Genomic DNA, 7,500 nt, shown 5'->3' on the forward strand with positions numbered 1-7,500 from the left:
AGAGAGAAAGACAGACAGACAGACAGACAGACAGACAGAGACCGGCAGACAGTCAAACAGAGACGGAGAGACGGGGAGGTAGGGGAGCTTGGACGCCAACATCTACTCCATGGCCCATTCAGAATCCCGAGACTCCTTTTGGAAACTGCTGGAGTGTTTGAAATAGGAGACAGCAAAAGCGATACAGATTTCCCTGGCTCCCCTTTTAGGAGCTACGACTATATTTAACCCAACTGCGGCGTGTGAAGCTCAACGAGCAATCTCGGATCATCTTGCACCAGCGTAGGAACGCTCAGAAAGCGCGTCGAGTTTTCATGTTGGCCGAGTAAACAAGGCCACGATTATCTAGGGGTCCTTCAAAAGTGACGAGGCTGTAAAAGATTGGGTGTGAATTATACATGTTGCTAACAAAAAAGCCGTGAGTGAGAGAAAAAAAAACAAGTCTGATACCATGCTGGTGGCTGAAGCGCTGTATTTTTATCGCTGCCTGTTCATTGGTTATAGGCAAGACTGTGTCAGTGTGTGTGTGTGTGTGTGTGTGTGTGTGTGTGTATATATACACAAAAAACATCAGAAATTGTGAAAGAAACAATTGAAAGTCATCAGAGACTTTCTTCCGAGATTTGTTAAAATCTCTTAGCAGAGAAAGAGAGAGAATTAAAGGGCAGCTGTTGGGTTGTGGCTCTCAAAATCTGTTCATCTGAATGAGTTCTCATGTAACTGAAACTATACTTAAAAGTTACTTGGTGATTTTAACAGCTTGATAACACAAGTCCGAAGATTTTAGACATGCTACAATGTCTTTAAACGAAGAAAGTTTGCATTCTTGACTGAGTCAATGCAGCCCGCTCGAAAATTACTTCCCTTGGACGGGTGACGTCAGCCGAGGAATCGGCCGGGTTGAACGGCGCTCTCTTTATACCGTGTAGTGAGCGCAATCGGGTTGTCTAGTCAAGCCCTCAAGCATACTTCACGGGTAGGTGAAGAGAAACTTAGGATGGGGTGTCTTCTCCCAGGCCAAAATTTCACAGTAAAAAACGGAGTTCATAAAGTTTCTTCCGTCCCCCTCCTGCTTTTGTTCAGGTGTTCCCACTTGAACCCTGTTTTTGTTCAACTTATTGGCATATAATGTCACGCGTCGAGGGACACAAACACACACACACACACACACAAACACACTCACACACAGACACACACATGCACCCACAAACACACACACACCCACACACACACACACTGTGACACACACGTGTAATCACACACATACACAAACACACACACATACGTGTTATCACACACACACACACATACGTGTTATCACTTACACACACACACACACACACACACATACACACGCACAAACACACACACACACACACACACACACACACACACACACACACACACACACACACGATAACCATCACAATCACAGTTTGACAAATTCATCTTTGATTTTTTTTGCGGCCGAACCCCCCTCCCCCATTTTTCACACTAGATCCACTGTTTCATCTTTGTCTTCGTCTCTCTTCCCTTTATCTTATCTCCGTCTACCTACTTGAGTGAGTAACTGGAGAGGTATTGTCATTATCTCTTTTCTAGATTTCCCCACCGACAGAGTTGGTTTTTGTCTTGAATTCAGTACCTCACACGTACACGGTAATTGGAGTGACACCTCAAGCGGACCTTCTTCAGTGTAAAGTGTCTGCTGACCAGGGACACAAGGGTCTGTGGTTGAGCAACTTTATGGTTTAACCGGGTGGACTGGGGGAGTAGCAACAACATGTGAACCACTTTAGAAATAACTTGTGAAGGTTGCAGTTGGTTAGATCAAAGAAGAGAAGATGGGAACATGGGTCCTGAGAAGATACCACCACCCTAATACTTAACTTTGTGCAAGAATCAATCACGCGTACAGCATTACAGATGCCCAGCTGTACTATGCATTGTGCTGTAAACTTCGCAGCGGCCTTATCGGGTTCCTCGGATGACGTCACTGCCAGGCTAACGCTGCGGCGTCTCTTCTTGTGCTGACAGAGTTGTCGGTCGCGGATTTTGAGTCGTTTCGGCCTGCCAACTGCTTCGTTTTCTTGCGGATTGTGAGAACTAGCAGAAAGTTTCACTCATTTTTATGGTTTCAAACTAATGATAAAAGTATCTTCTTCTGGACCAAATCAACAGTCTTTAGCTGAATCAACTCGGAAAACTCTTAAACGCGTGTTTGCACGCGACTCCGCGCATTTTTGAGGCCAGGCAACCCGACAGCTGCCCTTTAAGCATCCCTTCACAGAGGGCCTATTGAGAGCATCAGACCCTCCTCAAGGGGGACCGAGATTTACAAAGCAAAGTCCCTTTGTGGTGGACGTATCACAAGGTAATCTAGTCCTGAGGGGGACCATTGCTATTGTATCTAGACCAGGCACGGACCATTGCTATTGTACCTAGACCAGGCACGTGTTTCGACACTATTGTGTTTCATCAGTGGTCAGGTGGTACTGATGTCGAGAGTTGTCAACCCATGGTATCCAACTAAGAAGCAAACCACTCTCTGAATGGTAGCTTCTGTTGGCATGGGAGACTACCCTCATCTGACAATCCCAATGGGATATCTGTGAAGGGAAACACTTTGATTTAAGGCCAAAGTGTAGAATTGATATTTATTAAGAAAGAATTTAGAAATTTAGACAAGTTTTAACCAAGAAATTAGGTTAAAACAAGGGAAATTTGAAAAAGCCTAAAGGGAGGTAACTCTGTACCAGCCTGCAGATCCAGAAATGGATTGTGTCCGGGGTCTACCTGAATATGCCCACCAATTTTGAAGCAGATCCATCGAGAACTTTTGCCGTGCATCGCGAACACACACACACACACACACACACACACACACACACACACACACACACACACACACACTGACACAAATCGTTTATATATATAGATGTGTGTGTGTGTGTGTGTGTGTGTGTGTGTGTGTGTGTGTAAGTGTGTGTGTGAGTGTGTGTGCGTGTCTGGGTCTGTGTGCGTGTCAGTGCGTGCGTCAGTGCTTGCGTGCGTGCTTGTGTGTGTCGTTGTTGGTGACTGCGGCCTTCTAGTATTTTCGATTGTCTTTTCAGCAAGGTTCTCTTTGATTGCGATGTTTTATGCACAGCACCAAATGTAAACAATACTGCAAGACACAGCAAGTATTTAAAAGAGTGCAATCGAATTTAACCAAAGCCAAACTGTATTATTAACGAAAGGAAAGAGTCTCCGTGAACAGAATCTAGATGCTGTCTGACATTATAGGCACAACAATTACAGAATGTTATCGTTTTTTGTCCGGTTGACGTCAGCAGACGAAGATGGGAGTACAATCTAAAGAAAACTGACATTCTTTCTCAGATAAACCCTTTTGAAAGTGACACTTTTTTTGAGTCATAGAATCTGCGTCAGCGCAAATCGTCTCCACGGTCTCCCACGTTCTTGACAGAAGTCGAAAGAAAAGAACTTTTGACATTATGTCGATATGCCTTGAATGCTTCTTTTTTTACGAAACCGTTCGCCTTTATCAGTCCGCTTATCGCCCTTCTCACTGTACTGAAACAGCCCTACTTAAAGTAATCAGTGACATTCTGTCTGCTCTGGATGGTGGTGATGTGTCAGTGCTTACCCTACTTGACCTTTCTGCAGCGTTCGACACGATTGACCATGTCACGCTTCTCCATAGACTTCAGACTCTGTACGGCATATCCGGTCCACCGCTAGCATGGCTTGAGTCCTATCTCATTGGCAGGACTCAGGCTGTGCTTGTCGATGGCCAGATGTCTGCTCCAGCCCCACTTTCTTTCGGCGTTCCTCAAGGTTCAGTACTCGGTCCCATCCTTTTCATCATGTACACTAAGCCCCTCTCCACACTGATTCAAAACCATTCTGTTTTAAATCAGTCTTTTGCTGATGACACCCAGCTGTATAAACCCAGTCTCCCTGCAGAGACACATTCCGCCATCCAGACCATTCAGACATGCATCACTGATGTTAAATCTTGGATGGTCGATAACAGACTCAAGCTGAATGATGATAAGACTGAAGTCTTACTGTGCAAAAAAAAGAACACTACATTTCCCTCTCCCCAACCTGTTTCTGTTCAAATAGGCAATACCGACATTCTTTTCTCACCATCAACTAGAAACCTTGGATTCACCCTTTCATCTGACATGACCCTTAACAAACATATATCTTTAGTCTGTAGAGCAGCTTATTTTGAGCTTCGTAAGATCAGCACCATTCGCCACACACTCTCCTCTCAAACAACTAACACTCTTGTCTGTGCCTTTGTTCTTTCTAATTTACTACTGCAACTCTCTTCTCTCTGGCTGTCCTCTGTACCTCCTGCATAAACTACAAAAAGTCCAAAACTCGGCAGCACGCCTCATTCTCAAAGCACGAAAACGAGATCACGCAACACCACTTCTTCACACACTGCACTGGTTACCTATTCAAGCCCGCATTGACTACAAACTGTCCACCCTCTGCTTTAACTTCTTTTCTGGCTCGTCTCCTGCTTACTTCTCTGAACTCCTCACCGTCTATTCTCCAGCAAGACAACTCCGTGCCTCTTCTGACTGTCGCATCCTTACCATTCCACACACCAAAACCAAAACATACGGACAACGCACTTTTACTTTCTGCGCACCCACACAATGGAATTCTCTCCCCTTTCACATCCGCCACTCTCAGTCACCCCAAGCATTCAAACGAGCACTTAAAACGCACCTCTTCAAGAAATACAACCCCTGATTTTGTTTTCTCAGTCCATCAGTAGGCTACATGTAGTGTATTTGTTGTTTTAGTGATAATGTATATAAACATCTAGGACTGTTTTCAGCATTGTTGATAACATGTTCTGTTTGATTAAGGGTATTCAGCTGGTATTTCCTTGTTTTTTACTACCTATTTTATTCATGTTTTTATTACTTAGTTAGTGGAAGAATCTTTTGTAATGTATGTGTGATGGTGTATGCTTTTAATTAAGCGTTGTTGACTATGAATGTAGATGTAAATGCTTGTATAACTGTGTTTTAATTTTAAATGTGTCAAGCGCAAAGAGCATAATTGTAAAGTTATGATGTTGCGCTATATAAATGCTCATTTATTATTATTATTATTATTATATTATATTATGTGTCACAGTTTTGCCGTTTGGTTTCCCTTGCCAATAGTCCCATTGTGCAAACTGTGATGGAGAAAACAGTTTCTTTGATACACTGTCGGCTTTATTTCATTCAATAGTAGCAATGGTTTCATGTGATCTAGTGAACGACGAAGAAGAAGAAGAATGTGATCTTCAAGAACAAAATTTCACACGGCGCCTTTATCACCTTGTGTCACTTTTGGAAGTTGAGCTGGTTGTACAAACACCAATGAACTAACAGTAGTAAAAACAACAACAACCCCAACACCAACACCAACAACAACAACAACAACAACAACGACAACGACAACAACAACAACAACAACAACAACAACGGAGAAAAAATAAACGACCGAAAATGGAAAAGGAACAAAACACAACCATAACGATAATTAACGCCTTCACCTTCGTAACTTTAAAGGAATAAAATAAATGCGGTTTTGCACCCAGGTGGCTGGACATTAATAGAACTCGCGACACACAAGCAATAGGGGAACGAACTCATGCAAGGTAGTCAATTCGAGGTTGTTTCTCTTTCTTGTGTTGTTGTTAGACGGGCGCAGTGGCGAGGTGGTAAGGCGTCGGCCTCCTAATCGGGAGGTCGTGAATTGGAATCCCTGTCGCTGCCGCCTGGTGGATTAAGAGTGGAGATTTTTCCGATCTCCCAGGTCAACTTATGTGCAGACCTGCTAGTGACTTAACCCCCTTCGTGTGTACACGCAAGCACAAGACCAAGTGCGCACGGAAAAGATCCTGTAATCCATGTCAGAGTTCGGTGGGTTATAGAAACACGAAAATACCCAGCATGCCTCCCCCGAAATCGGCGTATGCTGCCTGAATGGCGGGGTAAAAACGGTCATACACGTAAAAATCCACTCGTGCTAAAAACATGAGTGAACGTGGGAGTCTAAGCCCATGAACGAAGAAGAAGAAGAAGAAGAGTTGTTGTTGTTGTTGTTGTTGTTGTTGCTGCTTGAGCCCCCAAATCCACCCCCGGCCCTCGTCCGGCCCTGATTATGATTATCATTGTCAAAAACATTCTTTCTCAAATAAATGTACGCCTATACGTGAACGAATCTCTGCAAAAAAAGTTGTTGCTCCACAATATGTATTTTCGTGATTTTGTTATGATTGATTCAGATTTAACAACTAAAATGACGAAAAGAGAAATCAAATCAAAATACTGATTATTATTGTCATAGACCTGTGTAGACTGAAAAGTGCACGTGAATCTTGGGCCAAGAGGTTGTTGCTCCGCAATATGTGTTTTCGTGATGTTGTTATGATTGATTCAGATTTAACGACTAAAATGACAGAAAGAGAAATCAAATCAAAATACTATACACCTGTGTATACTGAAACGTGCACGTGAATCTCGGACCAAGAGGTTGTTGCTCCGCAATCAGTGTGTGTCACCTAGCTCGGGAGGGGGCCCCCCCTGGTGTCGTTTTAGTTGTTCCAGAGATTGTCACCGTTTCCCTTTTTCTCGATCGATAAAAGTTCTACTTCAAAGCAGTGTTCCGGTGTCAAGAAAAACAGCTCTGCGTTTGTCGTCTGCTTGCCTCAGCGCTGAAGTCAGTTCCTGCTGTTTCTTCTCTCACTCTCTTTTCCTCTCTCTCTCTCTCTCTCTCTCTCTCTCTCTCTCTCTCGCTATCTGTCTCTCTCACTCTTTCTATCTCTCTCTCTAAATCCCCCCCGCCCCCACACACTCACGCACGCACGCACGCACGCACGCACGCATACACACACACACACATACACGCTCACGCACACACCCACACACACACACACACTTACACAGACACACGCACACACACACACACACACACACACACACACACACATTTTATCCATCTGTCTTTGTCTCTGCGCTTTTCAATCCGTTTTCTTTCCCTGTGTCTGTCTGCATCACCATATGTGTTCGTTTGTCTGTGTGTCTTAATTCTCTTTCTCTAGTTTTTTTTCCCGAACTCGGTGTCTCCACCACTCGGTCTTCGTTTGTTTGTGTGTGTGTGTGTGTGTGTGTGTGAGTGCGCGCATGTGCTAGTGTTACTGTGTGTGTGCGCGCGCATGTGCTAGTGTTACTGTGTGTGTGTGGGTGTGTGTGTGTTTATGTGTGTGCGTGTACTTGTGGTGTGTGTCTGTGTGTGATTTAGTGTTAGTGTTATCATTAATGCTAGTAATAGTGTTAGCGTGAGTGCGTGCGCGCGTGCGTGTGTGTGTGTGTGTGTGTGTGGGTGCGCGTGCGCGTTTGCGTGCCTGCGTGTGTGCGTGTGCGTGCGTGCTTGCGTGCGTGCGTGCGTGCGTGTTTTTCTGACTCTTGTCTCCTT

Source organism: Littorina saxatilis, linkage group LG5, assembly GCF_037325665.1.
Source record: "Littorina saxatilis isolate snail1 linkage group LG5, US_GU_Lsax_2.0, whole genome shotgun sequence".
In the NCBI taxonomy this organism is placed as follows: domain Eukaryota; kingdom Metazoa; phylum Mollusca; class Gastropoda; order Littorinimorpha; family Littorinidae; genus Littorina; species Littorina saxatilis.